The sequence below is a fragment of the Dipodomys merriami genome, unplaced genomic scaffold (assembly GCF_024711535.1).
Source record: "Dipodomys merriami isolate MVZ:Mamm:240054 unplaced genomic scaffold, mDipMer1.0.p SCAF_197, whole genome shotgun sequence".
Taxonomy (NCBI): Eukaryota; Metazoa; Chordata; class Mammalia; order Rodentia; family Heteromyidae; genus Dipodomys; species Dipodomys merriami.
Window position 1 is genome coordinate 2090853 of NW_027203348.1, and position 20014 is coordinate 2110866.

A 20014-nucleotide genomic window follows, 5' to 3' on the forward strand; every position below is an offset into this window, starting at 1 on the left:
AAGAAACGTTGAACTAGTGGGGCTGTGATTTCCCACTTGCACTCTTTGTACTGTTCATAAGAGTGACCTTGGAATTCTAAAGTCTAAAATGACTTGGAGGAAACTTTCCATGCAATATCACTTGATTTGTTTTCAGACCCACACACAACCATCAACTAATTGAAACACTCCATGGGTTTATTTATTTTTAATGTACAATGAGTTAAATTAAATGGCTCTTTACATTGATCTGAGTGACTGTAGATTGGTAAAGAAATTCCCAAGTGTAGGGAGGAGGCAGTCACCTTGAACTTGATTTTTGGTGACAGTTCCAATTCCTCCATCCTTACATGATACTCCAGCTATGGAAAAGGAAAATTAGTAAACTTTCATATAGGTCAAAGTACTACTAGACATTGTCTGCTTCCTTAAACTCCATTCTCAATTCACAAGTGGAACAATGTAATTTTTTCTCTTTTTTTCCTGTTGTTTTATTTAATTAACTACTCTTTACAATTCTGTCATTAAAACAAAAAGTTAGTACTGAGTCCTGGAGTTTTAGCACTATGTAACACAATCCACAATTCCTGTGAATTTACATGGACCCATGTATGTTAATTTCAGAGGGAATCTCATTACTTAATGCAGTAAAAGCATGGCAAATAGTGGCATAACAAAACAATACAAATCTTGACAACTTTTATTTTAACTATCACAAACAAGTTAAGCCAGGCATCAGTGGCCTGCATCTGTTTTCCTTGCAGTTCAGGAAGCCTGGATCTAAGGATTGAGATTCAGCTTGAGCATGGAAAGTCCATGAGAGTCTTATCTCCAACAAACAAGCAGAATGTGGGAAATAGTGGTGTGAATCAAATAGTAGAGCACAATTCTTGGGAGAAAAAGTTAAGGCAAAGATGAAGTACACAACCTAGGACATGAGTTTAAGCCCTAGTACTTGACCTCCACCTACAAAAAATGATAGAATAAATGGAATGTCACTTTATTGGTGAGATTCATCTACAGAAAGGATTTCTGTACCTGTGTCACCTTTAGGAGTTATGAACATGTAGATTATCAATGGATTAATTTTGTAATTACAAATAAAATTAGAATTTGGGACTGCTCTCTCAGATACTAAAAAGTTATCTACCATTATAATAGTAGATTTCAAAACAAATCTTAGGAGAAATGTGTGACTCCACCTAAGACATAAAATGTCCTGGAAGATAGAAGATAATTCAAAGCTGATGTATCATCACAAGAATGAAAATTAAGTAGACATCAAGAGAGTATCATACACTTTTTAAAACTTTTTCATTGTAGGTGAACACAACCATCTAATCTCAAAACCAGAGCTGATTATGTTATCATAGTATTGATCATACTGACATTATCATGATAATATTGATATTATGATAATATTGAGAGGGAATGATAGCATGGTAATATCACATGAAATATGTCATATGAAAAAATTCATGGTTCAATGTCAAAGAATATGGGCTTTTAATAATTTTACATATTCAATAAAACCAATAAATTTTCATGGAATTTTTTCTTATTTATTTTGTACTGATTATAAAAATCATTAACATTTCCTATTTCTTAACTATGAAATAATTTCTACCTGAATTCATAATTGAAGCTATTAATGGTTCAATACATACTACATCTCTATCCAAATTTAAACAAAATTGAAATTTTTGTCTGTGTTCAATAAAAGTCAGTGGAGCATGTAAAGTGGTATTTTCCTAGAAACAAAAATACACCACATAAGGATTACAAAATGATTTTCTTAAATTAATTAGCTATGGTGCAAAGCAGACCATATATAGATATATACTGAGCGATTTTTTTCACAGTCTAGCATAGTAAATGCACACTTCTCCCCAAACTAGTACAATACTCCAGAATGGTTATTACATTTTTGGTGCAAACTGAATACTACTTATAAGTGAAGAATTAGAAAAATTAGGGCTGAGTCCATTTTACAATTTGCTAATTTGCTAACTGCTGATTCTGCTTCTGTAAACTTGCTTATGCTGGCACTGACCCTTCCCTTCCCAAAAATGAGTTAAGAAGTTTCAGGGACCAGATGCCGGCCCCAGGACAAGGTCAGTGGTCGTAGATAAAGAACAGACAGTACGTGTTCCTCAGTTCCCATTTAGAAATTCCCCAGACAGGACTTTGAGACAACGACCACCTGGCAAGACCACAAGCTAAGCCAAATGTCAACCAATCATAGGCCTGTAACCATGTAACCCCCCCCCCTTAAACCAACCATGGGCCAGTCATTTTACAAAGAGTGTTACAAAATTTCCCACATGGCAAAGTGATTGTTGGTGTATATGGTGACCTTTAAATGGACCAATCATGGGATGCTTTGTGTTATGCGTTAATCTTGTGGGTTTTGCCTTTAAAAAGGGCTTGTAACCGCTGCTCGGGGCTCCCTGTCTGCTCGGGACAGAGAGTCCGTTTGCGCAAACGTCAAATAAACTCCTCTTGCTTATTGCATCTCCCGGCCTGGAGTCTGAGTTTTCTGGGGCGCCCTCCTGTTGACGAAACTATCCTAGGGGGCTAGGGTCTTTCATTTGGTGCATTGGCCGGGAACCAGGCGCCCCCAAATCCCAGATTCCAGGTCCGGCAGGGGGTAAGATAGAGCTCTTGTCTTTCGTGTTTGTCATTTTCATTTTATGTTCTGGGATCCAAATCTGTATTTGGACTAGAGGGAAAAGCAGACGTGCCCAGTACCCTAGTTCCGCCCTGGAGTCCTGCTCCAGGGTCGTCTGTATTTGGGCCAGAGGGAAAAGCAGACATGCCCAGTACCCTGGTCCCGCCCTGGAGTCCTGCTCCAGGGTCATCTGTAGGAAGGAGGAGATCCGAGTGTCTCTCTGTTCTGGGGAGTTAAGGCGAGCCCGGCCACTCCCATCTGTAATTCCTTCCTCATCTGTACTTGGTTGCCGCGGCGTCTGGTTCTGTCTGTCTGTGTTTAGTGTTACTCGTCTTTAATGTGTGTTTTGTATTCTCTATAGAGATGGGTCAACAAGTGAGTCCACTCCTAGGACACCTGAGACCTTGTCTTAGTTCGTTTAAAAACAAAAACCGCTGGTTCTGCTTTTGTAACTTGCTTGTTTGTCAATTATAAAGCTGCCACTGACCACCTGCGAGTGGCCTCAGTTAGAGCTCAGCCTCGGGCCTTGGCTCGGGGGGTCTGAGCGTAGGGGAGAACCTGTCAGTCTGAGGGGACGGCCGCTAGGGACTTTTGTCCCTTGCCCCAAGATGACTGGCAATTCTCCTCCGCCTTGGAAGGCCCCTGGGTCAACGTCTGCAGGAATCTAAGAGAAAATTCCTCCGGAGGTGAGTAGGGGTGTTGAGTCCCCTGGTAAGTGAATGGTGGTGAGGTGTCGCCCCATTCACTGAGACCTGATTTTGTCTTTGTGGCCACTTGTTTGTCTTGTTTACTTTAGTGTGTGTGTTTGTTTTATGTTTAATGGGGTAGGGAAGTTCTGGGTGAGTGTGGCAGGCTCACCCAGCAGACTCTGGATTCAGCTTGCTGAGTAAGAACAGCACAGAGTTCCAGTAGGGATAAACTGGGGCCCATTAGTCCCCAACTCAGCCTTCAGTTCTTGTCTAGTTCTGTTTTAGAATTGGTACCAGTTTTAAATGTGGATCCTTGGTTTTTGTGTTTATCTGTGTTTTTGTTATTTATTTGAACATCTCTGGGGAAATAAAAGTTCCAGCTGGGCTCAGTCACAGACCTGCTATGCCCACCCTCCTTTGAGGCATGGAAGGTTACTGGGCTAGTTTGGTTCCCTTCAAGCCTCAGGCTGCATTTTCTCCTTGTGGAGGCTGCCAGCAGGGAAGGTGTAGAAGGCTGTGTGCCTAGTTTGGACTTTTTCAGCTAGTCCTGACAATGTAACAATTTGTAAAGTGCTTTGTCTAAAATTGGATTTAAAAAAAAATCTGGCTAGTTTAGTTTCAGGTGACCCCCTCCCCCAGCCCTCGTCCAACAGAAGGGATTCAAAAGACTAATTAGTGAATTGCCTTGCTAGATAAGCAAGCTCTGGAAAAATAAAGCCCAACAAAGGTACCTAGTTTAAAAGAAATACTGTCTTAAATTTTTGTTTAAAAACTTTAAAAGGTGTACGTAAGACTGATTTTGATTTTTGCGCGCTTTAAGATCTGTGTGAGTGTTTTGTGTGTGTGTCTGTAAATGTGTTCAAAGATAAAAATTGTCAGCATGCTGTAACAATTGGGTGAGTTTAAATTTAAAATTCAAAAGGTTATGAGGTTTGGACATTACCAAAAATTCTAAAAAAAAAAAATCTTCACATTGTTTTAAATGGCTTTTTAAAGATTCTTTAACTTGCAAATTAGAAAATCTGGTATTTAAAAAAACTAATATATTAAATGCATAAGACTGTTTATACTGTAATCAAGTTATCTGGCTTAACAAAATGCATTGGCTGTTTGGGATCTGGTTCCCTTGGCTAAAATTTGGGATAAATATTAAAAATTTAAATATAAAGGTTAGTTTAACACTGTCAAAGATGTTACTTGTTCTGTCTGTCTAAAAACTGTGTATTTCATTTGAGAACCAAGAGATAAGAAAAGGGAAAACTAGAAGCCAACAGAAGACCTGTCTTTAGGGGTAAGAGGTAAACAAGCAGAAGTGCAGTTCAGCTAGCCATGCATGGTGGGACAGGCCCTGGGAGCAGTCCACACATGGTGAAAGAGGGCAAGCTGGCACAAACGCAGTTCATCTAACCCTAAAGAGTCGGATTGGGTGCGTACCCATTCCATAGAAGGGGCTGAGTGGCCCATCTTTGTTCTCTCTATTCCCTGCAGACAGACACTGAAAACATGATGGTTAAAATGATTGATGTGATAATCTGATTAGTATTGCTAAAACTTCCCCTTGGATGTGTTAACATTAAAATTAAAAAGGCCTTAAAAAGAGGGTTAAAAAGTTATTTGTATAATGTGACTTGCTTTTAATGTTTTACAATTAGGATGTTTTTAAAAGTTATAAAGATGTAAAGTCTAGCTTCGTGGTATAGTGATGGTGACTGTAATTTTCGCATTAAGAAAAAATTGTCATTTGAGTTTAAAAATCTTAATGTGTGTCTGTTTTAAAACAAGCAACTAAGAGGCAATGAGTGACACTTGGCCTCAAGATTTCAAGGGATCTTTTCAAAATGCAAATAAGAGGTTTTAAAAAAATTAATTAAAAATGGATTTTTGGATATAAAGTTTAAATGTAAAATTGTCCTTAACATTGGCCTCAATGTGCACAAAGAAAAAAATTAGGATTATGAAAATGATTGCTGTTCCAGTTTGCTCTTATAGGTTTTTTTTAAGTTTCCAGCAAGCCCAGAGCAAAGCACAGAGGATTCTTAAAAGTTTGTCAGATGTAACTTTGGCTCTTAACAAGTTTCAGGTAAGAGCATGCTTAAAAGCTACTTCTATGTTGACCACCTTGTTGCTTTTAATTGGAGTAAAATGGCCTTTTATAAGACTCATTGATCTGCAAACTGGTTCAAAGCCAGCCCGGGCACAAAAAGGTTCCTGTGAGACTGTCACATCTATTCAGCCAGCAGAGTACTAGCCCTGGACTAAAGAGTCAGGGGACAGTACTCAAGCCCCAAGCTCGAGACTCACAGTGGCAGAGTACTAGCCCTGGACTGAAGAGTTAGGGGACAGCATTCAAGCCCCGAGTCTGGGACTCAAAGTGGCAGAGTGCTAGCCTTGAGCTGTAGAGCTGAGGGACAGTGCTCAGGCCCCGAGTTCAAGTCCAGCGACCAGCTAAAGGGAAATGCCAATGAGGCATTTGTCCCAAAGTGGAGAAGACACTCCTGGGACAAAAGCGATGGAGGAGCATCAAGAGGCAGTAAGCCACTGCTTAAATGGCAGAAATGTTAGATCCTAGAGTCATTTGTGCATGGCCCTTCAAAACTGGTCAGAGCCGGGAGGTCATAAAAAGAGTTTGTAAGCATGCCAAATGTCCGTGACTATCTACCTTGTAAGGGACAGGAACTTGCCAGTCCTCTGTGATGATACAAAGCTAATGTTATAAAATGTGGGGGATAGTTTAAATCTCAACCCCTTTATGTGCCAAAAGCTCTAATTGGCAGCTCTAATTGAGCTGACACCAGTTACATGAAATTCATCTGCTCAGGAAAAAGTTTATAAACCCGAGAGTGTGTTTCTATTGATATCTGTCTAAAGGCCTGCAAAGGTAATTTAGGCATTGTTGGGATCTTTAGGGATCACATTCCTAAGCCATCTAGAAAGATGTTTTTGCAAACCAGGGTGCTAAACAAGCTACACTGCTGTAGCCGGAGAAAAGGTCTGTGCAGTTGTCAAAAGTTAAATATTGTTCTAAATGACATCTAACCCTGATAGCCTCTTTGTAAAATAGGCTAAGGTTATAGGTTCCTAGCTAGGTAAGATCAACCCCCCTGAAGTCAGCTGAAGAAGTTACAGAAGAAGGACCTTCGCCCTTCTACCTCTTTTTTTAAGATCAAGGGTCCAGAGTCAGAAATTTTGGAAAAATGAGGCAAAATAGATAAAATAATTTTTAAAAAAAGGCATAAAAAATAGTGTTAACGGTTGTCGGTGTATAAGGTGTAAAGACTGCATCTGTCAGAGATGGCTACAAGACTAAGCCTTCTGAGCCTTCTGTGTCTATTTACAAAAATATCTGGTTAGTAAAAAGTTGTGGTTTTGGTAAATTGTCCTGGACTATTGTTTAAAGATCTTAAAAAACAGCAGGATCAAAGCCTGCGAAGCCTATGCAATGTATTTTTAACCAGTCTGTGTAGGAATTTACAGCCGAGCATGAGTTGTGACAGTCCCTTGGAGCCACTGAGAGATCCTGCTGCTGCTGCTGCTGCTGCTGCTGCTGCTGCTGCTGCTGCTGCTGCTGCTGCTGCTGCATACTCTAATGGGTAAAGTTCAACGACGGCCTGACAGCCACCTGGGGAAAACTCCTGCCTGATTCCATCACCTGAGTCTGTTTCCTGGTTGAATGCTGCTAAATGTAAGATCTTGTGGGACATTCTTTTGGGTGATATCCAGAAACCCTCTCTTCCCACAGTGGATATTGAGGACAAGGATATCACTGGCTTGCTTGTCTTAGGCACGTCAGTGCATAGTGACTGAAAATCCACTCTATGGTCACAGCCTAGTTTGGCTCTGGTATGGTAATGACCTGAGTATGTTATCAATAAAAATTGTAAAGGAGAGGGGGGTAGTAAAAAAAGCCTTGGGAAAGGAATTGTAAAGGAGAGGGGGATAATAAAGAAAGCCTTGGGAAGGGAATTGGGGAAAAATTGATATCCCCTTTAGATAAAAAAGGATTTGAAAAGTAAGGCTTGTCTTTAATTATTTAAAAAAAAAGACAAACCTCAAAAAGTTTAAGTATGTCGCAAATGGTATGAGTATGTTGCAAATGGTATGAGTATGTCTTAAAATTGGAGCTTACAAGTATAGCTGGTATAAAATTAAGTTAACTGTGATACATGGAGGCAGGACTGGTAAAAAAAATGTAAGGGGCTCTGGTACTGTTACTTTTGTTACAATCGGACCTTGTATACTCCACAGACTGGTATCTTTTGTAAAAAAAAATAAATAAAAATAAAAAAAGATCAGCGCAGTCCATCTATTAGTTCTGAGATCCAAATACCAAGCTTTGAGAACAACTGACATCCCACAAGATAATATAGAGACACCCTAAATTTTAAGATTAAAATTACTCCAGAGAAGAAGTGGGGAATGAAGAATTAGAAAAATTAGGGCTGAGTCCATTTTACAATTTGCTAATTTGCTAACTGCTGATTCTGCTTCTGTAAACTTGCTTACGCTGGCACTGACCCTTTCCTTCCCAAAAATGAGTTAAGAAGTTTCAGGGACCAGATGCCGGCCCCAGGACAAGGTCAGTGGTCATAGATAAAGAACAGACAGTACGTGTTCCTCAGTTCCCATTTAGAAATTCCCCAGACAGGACCTTGAGACAACGACCACCTGGCAAGACCACAAGCTAAGCCAAATGTCAACCAATCATAGGCCTGTAACCATGTAACCCCCCCCCCCTTAAACCAACCATGGGCCAGTCATTTTACAAACAGTGTTACAAAATTTCCCACATGGCAAAGTGATTGTTGGTGTATATGGTGACCTTTAAATGGACCAATCATGGGATGCTTTGTGTTATGCGTTAATCTTGTGGGTTTTGCCTTTAAAAAGGGCTTGTAACCGCTGCTCGGGGCTCCCTGTCTGCTCGGGACAGAGAGTCCGTTTGCGCAAACGTCAAATAAACTCCTCATGCTTATTGCATCTCCCGGCCTGGAGTCTGAGTTTTCTGGGTTGCCCTCCTGTTGACGAAAGTATCCTAGGGGACTAGGGTCTTTCATAAGGAATACTAATAGTGATGATATTGTGATCATTTCCAAGACTATTGGAGAAGAATAAGACGGTTCAATATGCATCATTCTTGAATTCTTGCAGAAGTAGTTTTTAATTTTTTATCTGAAAAATAATAGCATGACATTAGGGAAACAAATATATGTTAGTTTATATAAACTTGTAGATATTTAATGGGCAGCATTTGTTTTCAAAGAAATTTTTGTTTTATCAATTTCTTCAGCTGAAATTTGCTTTTTTGCTAAAATATATTTGGAACCATAATTTTAAGTTATATGTCAACATGATTTCATTTAATATTTCATCTAGAAGAAAATCTCATTAAGACAAAAATAAAAACCTAAAATTGCCATGAATATAAAGCAGAAATAAGTGGAAAAGAAGAAGCATAATCAAAGCACAATGTGTGCATGTATAGAAATGTCCCAGTGAAATCCACTAACATGGATATTAATGAGTATAACACACTTAAAATTTGTTAATGATTATTATAGAAAACATGGCATGTATCTGATATTTTTCTTTTTACCTGAGCCCTATTGTTCATGCACATGAATGAAATAATACAATTTTTAATAACGTATTGCATTTTGTCAATGAACTATTTTGAACTCTAAGAAATGAAGAAATGTTGGTCCCAGTACAACAACAAATGGAGTGTGAATTTGTGTCTGCCTGACAAGGCTAAAAGCTCTTTTAGACTTTCTCTTCTATCTCAGATAAAATAAAATCAGACCAGTATATTTCTATGAAGAACTACCAAAACTGAAACAACAAAATACAAAAGAAACATGTGAAGTAAGAGGCAGTAAAAAAAATTACACTGGAGGACTGATAAGAAACACAGACAGATCTCACAGGTGTAAACTTAAAGAAGAAGGAAAGAGACACAAGTCTGGGAGGCAAAGTCTGCAATGACTTTTTCTGAAGGCTAACCTCAGATTTGGGAAGAAATTGAGTCTCCATTCCAGATGCTAGGCAATTTAAAATTACAACATAACAACATAAAAAAGAGAGATCTATTTAGTTCTATTTCTTTTCTCCTTAGAATGTATTTATTCTGGTTTTTAAACTACATTGGATAGAAGACAAGGATCAGTGGAGGAGATGGGGAAAAACAAGTCGTTTAAGGATTCAGGTGGACCTGTTGCAACAATGAGAAGTACAAATTGTCATGTTAAAAACGAGCTTTACAATGTCGGTGGGGGGTGGAAAGAGGGGGAAGGATTGGGTGGGGGGGTGGGGGGAGGCTGGGAAGGGAGGTGAAGGGTAAACAAAGGAGGAAGCTGCAATGCTTGGTAAGAAATGTATGCATTATCCTGCCCATGTAATTGTAACCCCTCTGTACAGTATGTTCACTAATAAAATAAAATTGAAACACACACACACACACACACACACACACACAGACACACACACACACACACACACACACACACACACACACACACACACACACACACACACACACACACACACACAAAAAGAAAAGCTCAGAAATGTAGAGACCTTAAGGCACTGACCCAAGTGTAAAAAAGTTCACAAATTACCATGAATTGTGGTTCATCCAGTGAATGTATTTTAAGCCACGTGACTCTGAACTATAAAGTGATTTCAGATGAGGAGTCTTTTGAGCAATAAGTAATTTGGTTGCTCACTCTAAATTGTCTTCTTTTAGAAATGAAAACTCACTCATTTCCCCATAAGTTATTAGTAGTTTTAGCATTATGTCTTTAAAGTTTTTAAGGAAAACAGGAATGATTTAAATACCTTCTACAAAACAGATCTGTATGATATATTGGTCATGCATGTAGTCCCAAAGGTCAGAGAATCTAAATATGTTAGTCTGAGATGACTTCTTGAGGAAAAACAATGTCAGTAAAAACTACTGAATATTATGCTTAGTTTCTGTGGTTTTCTGGTACTCATTTATATGCTCAAATACATAATGCTTTAAGAATCCTTTATTATGTAATACATGCCTTTTATAGGAAGACCCAAAAGGGTTAAACAGTCCTATTATATCAAACATATATCATATCATAACCATATCATATAAACAGCACTAATATGTACATAGTCATTGATGTATGACTGTTTCTTACAAGTTTTAGCTTTGTAATTTGGGCAATAATTGTGAAAATCTTCAAGTTATATTAAAATCTATTGCTAACATTTCAAACTATAGGGCACTCAGTCTATCTTTGATATAGACATCTTGTTTATTTATTTATTCAGTACTAGTTCTTTAACTCATAGTCAAGATTCCAATTCTAGCTATTTTTCTGGTTAATTGGAAATAAAAAGTCTCATAGGTTTGTTTACTGAAGTTGCCTTCGAACTTTGATACTCACATCTCAGCATCCTTAATGGCTAGGATAACTGATACGTGCCTTTAACATGGCTTCTATCTTTAATTTTAAAAGTTTACATTTTGAGCTATAAATGTCCCAATTTAAACAGACTATTTAACGTTATGTTAAGATTTTTAGATTATTTGCAAAGTTAAGAAACAATAGTATTTTTCAATGTTGCTTTAAAAGCTAATATACATTTATGCAGCTTGCATACACAATACATGCACACATCCATTCTTTTCCTTTTCCTGCTTTTTAAAAATAAAGTGTTATTTTTCTAAGGATCTGAAAGCCCATATAATTTTGAAACTGCTTTTAGGGAGCTTTTCCATTATTTTTTTGCTTGCTAATTACTTTTCTTATACAATTTCATTTGCAGTTTGAATAAATAAACTGTTACTTTCTGCCTGTGGGTTACTAGAAGAACAGACACTATGCAGCTGTAATAAAATCATAAATTTTTTTGAACAGGCAATTTCCAACTTAGACTTCCACACAGGGTTTTTAATTTCTAGGGTTAGAGAAATAAGTTTATTGAACCTTCACAGCTTTATGCTAATTTATGAAGTTTGCATTGGTGGAGATTAAGGAAAATCATGATATGTTGTATTTTGACATTGTAAACTGTAATTTCAAGGACAATTAAAGTGATTATCTTTCATACTGCTTAATCTATATTTCAAATTTTGTAGAGGCAAGATTGGATTTTGTAGCAATAATTTTACTGTGTGTGCATCTCCCATTGCAAATCTTAAAGAAACTTGTATAATTTGAATTATTGGTCAAAATTATTTGTGTTCTTTTTCTCTTTTCATTTCAACTCCCTAGTAAGACAGCAGTACTTATTTCACAGTGAATAATGTCAAATTTTGAATTTATGTTGGTTAAGTACTGACTAAACTTTAAATCTCATACAATAGTTTAATTGCATTTGTTTGATACAAAAATAAAATAATAAAATATTAAATGTGACAGCTTTATAAAATATATTCAGTAGTAATTTAATATTAAATTTAACTATGAAAATGCTTTTTTATACTTATTTTTAACTTTTCAGTTATACTTACTTCTGAAATCTTCACTGATAAAGAAATATCTGTAATCTAAAAATACTTTTTACAAAAAACTGGAGTCTGCATTAACATAGTACATTAGGTCCTTATTAATTTTTCTCAGTGAAACAAAAAGTAGTTAGACCCTCAAGTAAGTAAATGTATTCTAATTTTAGCTATGTAAAAATAAAATAAGTAAATATATTCTAGTTTTAGCTATCTAAAGATAAAATATTCTAAAATATTTTATAAGTACATATTTGAGCTGCAAAGCAGAATTGAAGGTATCAAATTCCCTGAAACATAACTGAAAACTTATTTCTTGTTTGAATCCCCTTAGGTCAACCTAAGGGTACACACTGCCTCTTAACCTACTCATGGACTTTTTTTGCCTCTTTTGGTAAGTTTTCTATGGTACATAGAAATAATCATGCCCTACACATTATTTATGTTCAACAGTTCAGAGATATTTCACAAACCTCCGCTGGTTCTGATTTTAATAACATAAAAGTGCATGTAACTTCAGCATTTTTCAGGTACGTAGGCAGAAAGAACAAAGGTTTCCAGAGGCTATTAATACTGGAAGATGTTTATGGAGAGGGGTCAGACTCATGGGTAATTGTTGTAGAAATTCTTGGATAATTAGGAAAAAAATTGCATGAATTTTAACTTTGAGTGTCACCTAAAATAGGCTGATTGAAGTCACTTGCAAATTTTGAGAACTACAGCATTGTATTTACTACAATAAAAATAATGAATTTTGAAAACATATAAAGCCAGATATTTAACTTTTAAAGCCAGAGAGCTACAAAACCTAATATGGCAGGTAGACAAAAAAATTACAAAAACAAGAGTGAAAAGAAATGATTATAAAGAAGCATTTTCTTTTCTGTTTTTTAATTGTGAAAATAACGTGCAGAGGGATAACAATTACATAGGCAAGGTAATGAGTACATTTCTTATCAAGCATTGTTGCCTCCTCCTTTGTTTCCACTTCCCATTCTGTCCCATCTCCCTGCCCCCCCCCATGCCAACGTTGTAAAGTTTGTTTTTCGACATAACGACTTGTACATCTCATTGTTGCAATAGGTCCACCTGTATCCCTATTTAAACAATTTGTGTTTTCCCTTCCCCTCTACAAATTATACCAACATCAAATACAGTGAAAACAGGGGTTATGTCGTGGGGGAGGGACATAAAAGCAACAAAGAGATCATCTTATAATTATGTTAGAAACAATCACAAGAAAGAAAAAAATTTGAGTCCTTATATTGAGGTTCATTTCACCTAACATCAACTTATCTGACCGATTCTAACTGTCTCAGACATATACTAGTAATTGCAAAAAAGAGAAACCATGGGACCTATGTTTCTTTGGGGTTGGCTTACTTCACTTAATATAATTTTTTCCAAGTCTTTCCAATTCCTAACAAATGGGGCAATGTTATTCTTTCTGATGGAGGCATAGAATTCCATTGTGTATATATACCACATTTTCTTGAACCATTCATCTACTGAGGGGCATCTCTTTAAGTCTTTTTTTTTTTTTTTGGTCAGTCGTGGGGCTTGAACTCTGGGCCTGGGCGCTGTCCCTCAGACCTTTAGCTCAAGGCGAGCGCTCTACCACTTGAGCTACAGCGCCACTTCCGCTCTTAAAGTCTTTATCCTACTTATTTATTGGGCAGTGGTTTCTTTGAGAATTTGTTATTGGGTGATTTAATTTTTTGAGTTCCAGGTATATTTTATGTATGAGACCCTTGTCCGTTATATGGCTAGTGAAGATCTCCCAATCTGTAGGCTTTTTATTGATTAAAGAAGAATTTGCTCTATGTGGAGTCTTTTGAGGAATCGCCATACTACTTTCCAAAGTGGTTGAACAAGTTTACACTCCCACCAACAATGAAATAAGGTTCCCTTCTGTCCACATCCCTTCCAGCATCTATTGTTATTAGAGTTCTTGATTTTTGTCATTCTAACTAGGGTGAGGTGGTATCTCAATGTTGTTTTGATTTGCATTTCTTTTATGGCTAGGGAAGTTGAGCATTTCTTCATGTGTCTATTGGCCATCCTAGTTTCTTCTTCAGAGAAGTTTCTCTTTAAGTCATTAGCCCACTTATTTAACCCAGGAGTCCCACATTTGGGCATTTACCCAAATGTTTACAAACAAGACCACACTAAAGCTACCAACACAACTATGTTTATTGCAGCATTATTTGCCATAGCTAAGATATGAAACCAACCCAGATGCCCCTCAGTAGATGAATGGATCAAGAAAATGTGGTATATATACACAATGGAATTCTATTCCTCCATCAGAAAGAATGACACTGCCCCATTTGTTAGGCAATGGAAAGACTTGGAAAAAATTATATTAAGTAAAGTAAGCCAAGCCCAAAGGAGCATAGGTCCCATGATTTCCCTTATTTGCAATATCTAGTATATGTATGAGTCAAGCAGAAAAGGCCAGATAAGGTGATGTTAGGAAAATGAACCCTAAGATATGTATTTTAATTTTTTTCTTTCATGCATTTGTTTCTAACGCAATTATAAGATTATTTCTTTGTTGCTTTGTATGTCCCTCCCCCACAGTATAACCCATGCTTTCACAGTATTTGATGTCGGTATAATTTGTGGAGGGGAAGGGGAAAAACAAGTCATTTAAATAAGGACACAGGTGGACCTGTTGCAACAATGAGAAGTACAAGTTGTCATGTCGAAAAGGAACTTTACAACTTGGAGGGGGAGGGTTAAGTGGGGGGAGAGGCTGGGAAGGGAGGTGAAGGTTAAACAAAGGAGGAGGCTATAATGCTTGATAAGAAATATACTCACTATCTTGCCCATGTAATTGTAACCCCTCTGTACAGTATTTTCACAATAAAAAAAAGAAGCATTTGCTAAGAAGGACAAACAATCTAAAGTTCCAGCTATTTCCCCCCACGTACCTTAATAGTATTGTAATCTTTGTATTCATAAATGTAATTTGATAAACTTATTTTATTTCAATGCTTTATTATCTCATTACTCTTATTAAATCAAACATTGCATAAATAATACCTAATATCTTTCATTATTTATTAATTTTAGATAATCTTCCAATGGATATTCAGCAAAATATGTATAGGTGTATAATGTATCTTAATTAGAATAACTACTGCTATCATTCCCTCTATTCCAACTCCACCCTTCTGTTCAAGTTTTGTAGCTCCATTTTTGCATATATATTGAATATTAAGTATTATGTTTATATTCATCCCCCATTGCATTTAATTTGTCCCCTTTCCAAACTCATATCCCCTTTAGATAGACTTGTTTCTTGGTATTCATTTTGTTAAATCATCTGTAAATTATACAAAGGAGTTATGGTTGAATTTCTATGCTGTCACCCTTTTAATCAATTTATTTTAATTCTTTGATTCCAAAATAAATTATATATGAAAGGGAAAATTAGCTTTATTAATTGTTAAATACAAGAAACTGAGAACAACACTGATGTTTCAAGTAAATTTTAAAATGTTTTCCAGAAATTCAGGATACTAATTCCTTTACTAAAAAGCTCTACTTATTAATTACCAAAGGAAGACTACATAAAACATACTTATAAAATTATATACTACTAGATGCATATTTAATATGTAGGATGAAATAAAATTAGTGAAAAGTGTACCATATCTTATAATGAGTTTATGTGATAGTATGACAAATATCACAGAAAAATAGCACCTTAATATCCTTTTATTCTTTGAATATTTAAAAGTAGTAAACCTTCTATTTGGTTGTAAGTCAAAAGATATAAGAAAACTGGGAAAATTTGTTACATAGGTGTGTATGTGTTTGTATATATATGTGTTTGTATACATACGTATATAATATACTTTTTACTCTTTATGTTGTAACATAAACTACTTAAACATAGACTACTAAATAAATATAGACTTTCTTACTACTGAAAATCATTTGTAGAATTTCTACTTGTTAACCATGGGCCTTGGAGGAATCTTTTATGTCCTACTGATCACATTAGTTCTTCCCATTTTGTGAGAAATTTTTTAGAGTTGTTATATGGAGTTTAATGGCTTCTCAAAAAATTCACATCCTAACTCCATTCTAACTGGAAATACACTGGACTATTTGGTTAGCGAAAATTACAGGTGCAAATTTAGTTTGATTGTTCATCAATTCAATTTAAAGAAAGAGGCTTTTCCTGAATTATAGTGGTGAGTCAATTAAATACAAGTATTTTTAAGTGTAAAATATCAGAACATATGAACAAAGTCTGTTATTCCAGCTTTTGGACTCTGTAACAAATACCCAAGTTAACAACTTTAAAAGGATTTATTTTGGCTTATAGTGTCACAAGTTTTTGTCTATTGTTTGCTTGATGTACATCTCTAGTGAAGGAGTAGCATGGCACAAAGACCTTGTGGTAGAGCAAAATTGCTAAGTACATTGTGACTAGGAAGTAAAAGAGATTGCCTGGCTCTGAAGGCTTCCTTCACCACCTCGTGTTCCATCCAGGCTCACAACCTAGATGATTCTGTCAACCACATTCAAGATGTGTTATCTACCCTTAATTAATCATCTCAGAAAATTCGAGGCATCCTTCAATTGAATCAAATTGACAATTAAGAAAAACCATCACAAGGACTGAAGTTCATGAGAATATGGAGAATGGTCAGACAGAGTCGCAATTACTGAAGAAGCATTAAGCCAATGTATCTACAATTTAGAAAGGCAAGACAACTGATTTTTGTGTCAGCCTCAGATACAATCAATCTTACTATACTTTCATTGAAACTTTTACATAAAAAAGAACCAAATTGTTTTAATCCAGTTATTTTTGTCATAATTTGTTGCAAAAGTAATGCAAAACTAGTACAAAAGTAGATGAAGTTTAAAACATATATGCACAATTTAACAATGATAGTGCTTAAAATAAATGTATCGGGTCAAGAAAACTGCTAATGCTAAAGTGTGTCTTCAGTGCCTATTTAATCAAATACCATACTTGTTTTTACTATATAGTAAAGTGTTACTATACAGTAGAGTGTTAATTGTGCTTAGCCTTTTGTTAGATTTATTTATTTATGTATTTATGTTTCGTTGTGGGGCTTAAACTCTGGGCCTGGGCACTGTCCCTGAGCTCTTCAGAACAAGGCTAGTGCTCTTCCACTTGAACCACAGAGCCATTCCAGATTTCTGCTGGTTTATTGGCAATACATTCTCACGGACATTCCTGCCCGGACTGGCTTTTAACTTTGATCCTGACATCACAGCCTCCTGAGTAGCTAGGATTATAGGAATGGGCCACCGGCACCTGGCTATTAGATTAACTTTTTAAAAATTTGTCTGCATTTAAATTTTATATAAACAGAATTCACCAAAGATTGTTTTTAGTGTGCCCAGTATATCATCTCTATACTTTCTGTACTTATACTGTTTGTTGCATTCCATTCCAATGATAAATGTGTATATATTTTATATATGCACACAAATAACATACACACATAAATATATATATATATATATATATATATACATATATATATCCACATAAAATAATTTCTTTTAACATGGAACTCAGTTTTTTAACACTTCCCAGAGATTACTTTGCTAATCCTTATAGATTGCAGTTTACCAAGGCTGTAAGTAAGGCTGTATGAATTACTGGGATATATGGAGTGCCTTATCATCTAAGTGTTTATAGGACACAAGTGACTCGAAGCTCAAGGTTTAAGAATTGCCTGTCTCATCAAGAATAACTCCCACTGATCAATGTGTCATGGATGTAATAACATGACCTTTATCCTTGAACCAGATCATTGTTGAAAAATAACTAATTTTAGTTAGTACACATTAGCAGTGATGAATGATGTCATTATCAAGACATTGGGAAGTAATTTCAGAAAATTTCTTATCATAACCTTAATCCTTGACGTAAAGGTAAATTCATAGGGTCAATTTTTTGCAGATTTATAGTTATTGTTCTGTGCTGCCTGCATAATATAACAGCCCTGGGACTACGGGCTTTCATTTTGCTCTCCTTATAACATCGGAGAGAATTGAATTAATATGCACTGGTTCCGTTTGAAAATTTCAGATCAGGATGAACCAGGACTTTAAAGGTCTATCACAATGACCATTGTTCAATGGAAGAATTTGCAATTTATTTTACTTAAAAGAAATCTTTCCTAAAGTGATAATTTAGTTAATCTCTTGATAGAAAAAAAATTCTGGACTTATTTCCATACCATTTCATGAATTCTATATCAATTTTGTGGGTCCAATGCTTTTTCTCTAAATTTTTTTCACTTAAATATTATCAAGTATTATAATAGTGTTCACATATTCACTGTATCAATACAATTCAAATACAATATTGGAGAAAGAACATAAGAGATAAAGAATGTGGGACTACAGGTACTTGAGGTCACTGTAGCTGACTGATTCTATAATGGTTCAAGGTCTAAGGATAAAAAAGTATTGAGGCTAGATCACCTTGATCACTTTTACTTTGTGTTTGACTGTACAAGCTGATTAGGTGTTCTTTCTCTTGGTTGGATGCCTACCATATATGTAAATATATATTATTTACATATGTTATATACATGATATGTTATAGATAAGTAGATGACAGAAATAGATGATAGATAGATAGATATGTATACATATATACATACATAGACATTTCCAAAATTGTTACACTACTCACAAATGAATAGATTCTAAGAAGTTCTCTAACCCTATATCTAGGTAAATATTTACTTCAGATAGCTTCCTATTTTGTCCCTGGATTTTCTAAAGTGATACATGTTATTATATAACTTTAATTTTGCATCATTAGAAACAATATTAAAGCCTGGTGACAGTGGATAGCATTTATTATTCTCGCCACTCAGAAGGCTAACACTTGGAGACTAAAGTTCAAAATCAGCCTAGTAGGATAGTTCAAGATATCCAGTTAACCACCAAACAGCCAGATATTACGCATCTGGAATAGAGTTCAAATGATAGAGCACCAACCATGTGCAAATGACACAAACAGGAGCATGTTTCTTAGTTTAAGCTCCAAATCCAGAATAAGACTGCAGATTCTGTTTCATAGAATTCTAAATAGTTTCTGATCATATTTCTTTATGTCCTTTATTTAATAGTATTGGGATAACTGTTTATATTTGCTTCAGATTTTTCTTTTTTGCTTTTATTATGTTTTATGTTTCAGTTTTGTGTTGGTGATGTTTAATTGATGTGTTTCCATTGTGTATTACTCTGTGGCATTTACCTTCTTTGAACTGAAGGATTAAATTTTGATATTGTTAAAACATTCTGTTATTTCATTGTTAGCTTCATATATTGTATTTTCCTCAGTTTGAAAGGCTTTTCCTCTGTTGAAGTCCATTTCAGTTGTAGTCATCTAAATGAAGTGAAACTTTGATCCTATCAATGTTTCATCATTGAAAGCAAATTCCTTAAATAGTCATTAATAACATTGGAAATGCTCTATTTTTTGTCAGTACAATATATGCCTTCAGGGAGAGAACTGTTGTCACACTTAGGGTCATATGCCTGTCTATCCAAGGATCACAAAAACCCTTATTAATACAGTGCATCTGGGTGACATAGCAGGTAGAGTCTATGTAAAATATGACCCATAGTACAGCCTTCAGTTACACCTATCGTGTCAGAAGACATTGTTATCCACTTATCTGATGATTTATCCTAAAATATTTCTTTCCTTTTTACACCTTTATACATTATTACAGCCCCCTAAACTTTCTTACTCCATCTTCTGTAAGGAATCAGTTCTACTGCAAGCAATAAAATAATGGTTCATTGGCCCCAAATCTTTTCTATATGTTAAATTTTGATTTTATTATCATTGCTAAATTTAACATAAAGGGCAGGAAAAATTACTTTCCTCTCAATATAGTTTAAGATTTTTCTCTTTCTTTTTATTGTTTACTTCATGAGAAACATTGAGTATTTAGTTTTGAGAGTGTTTCCAGCGTTTAAACTGAAAATCTTTTCTAAGGTAAAATATAACCTAGGGACTTTCTTTAAATACTCTTATTTATTTTCTTGTTTTGTTCTTTATTTAATTCTCAAATAATGAGACACATGGAAATATCGAACATAGATGGAGAGCTTCTATAAATAATAGAATTCATCAAGAGGGAATTGGTGAAGCTAATACTTGTAATCTGA

At 35.5% G+C, this 20014-nt stretch overlaps 1 pseudogene; it reads right to left on the reverse strand.

Moving 5' to 3' along the window:
• Positions 1-325: 325 nt before the first annotated feature.
• The window catches only part of LOC138831454 (vacuolar protein sorting-associated protein 37A pseudogene), a 121765-nt pseudogene continuing 102076 nt past the window's right edge, over positions 326-20014 (reverse strand).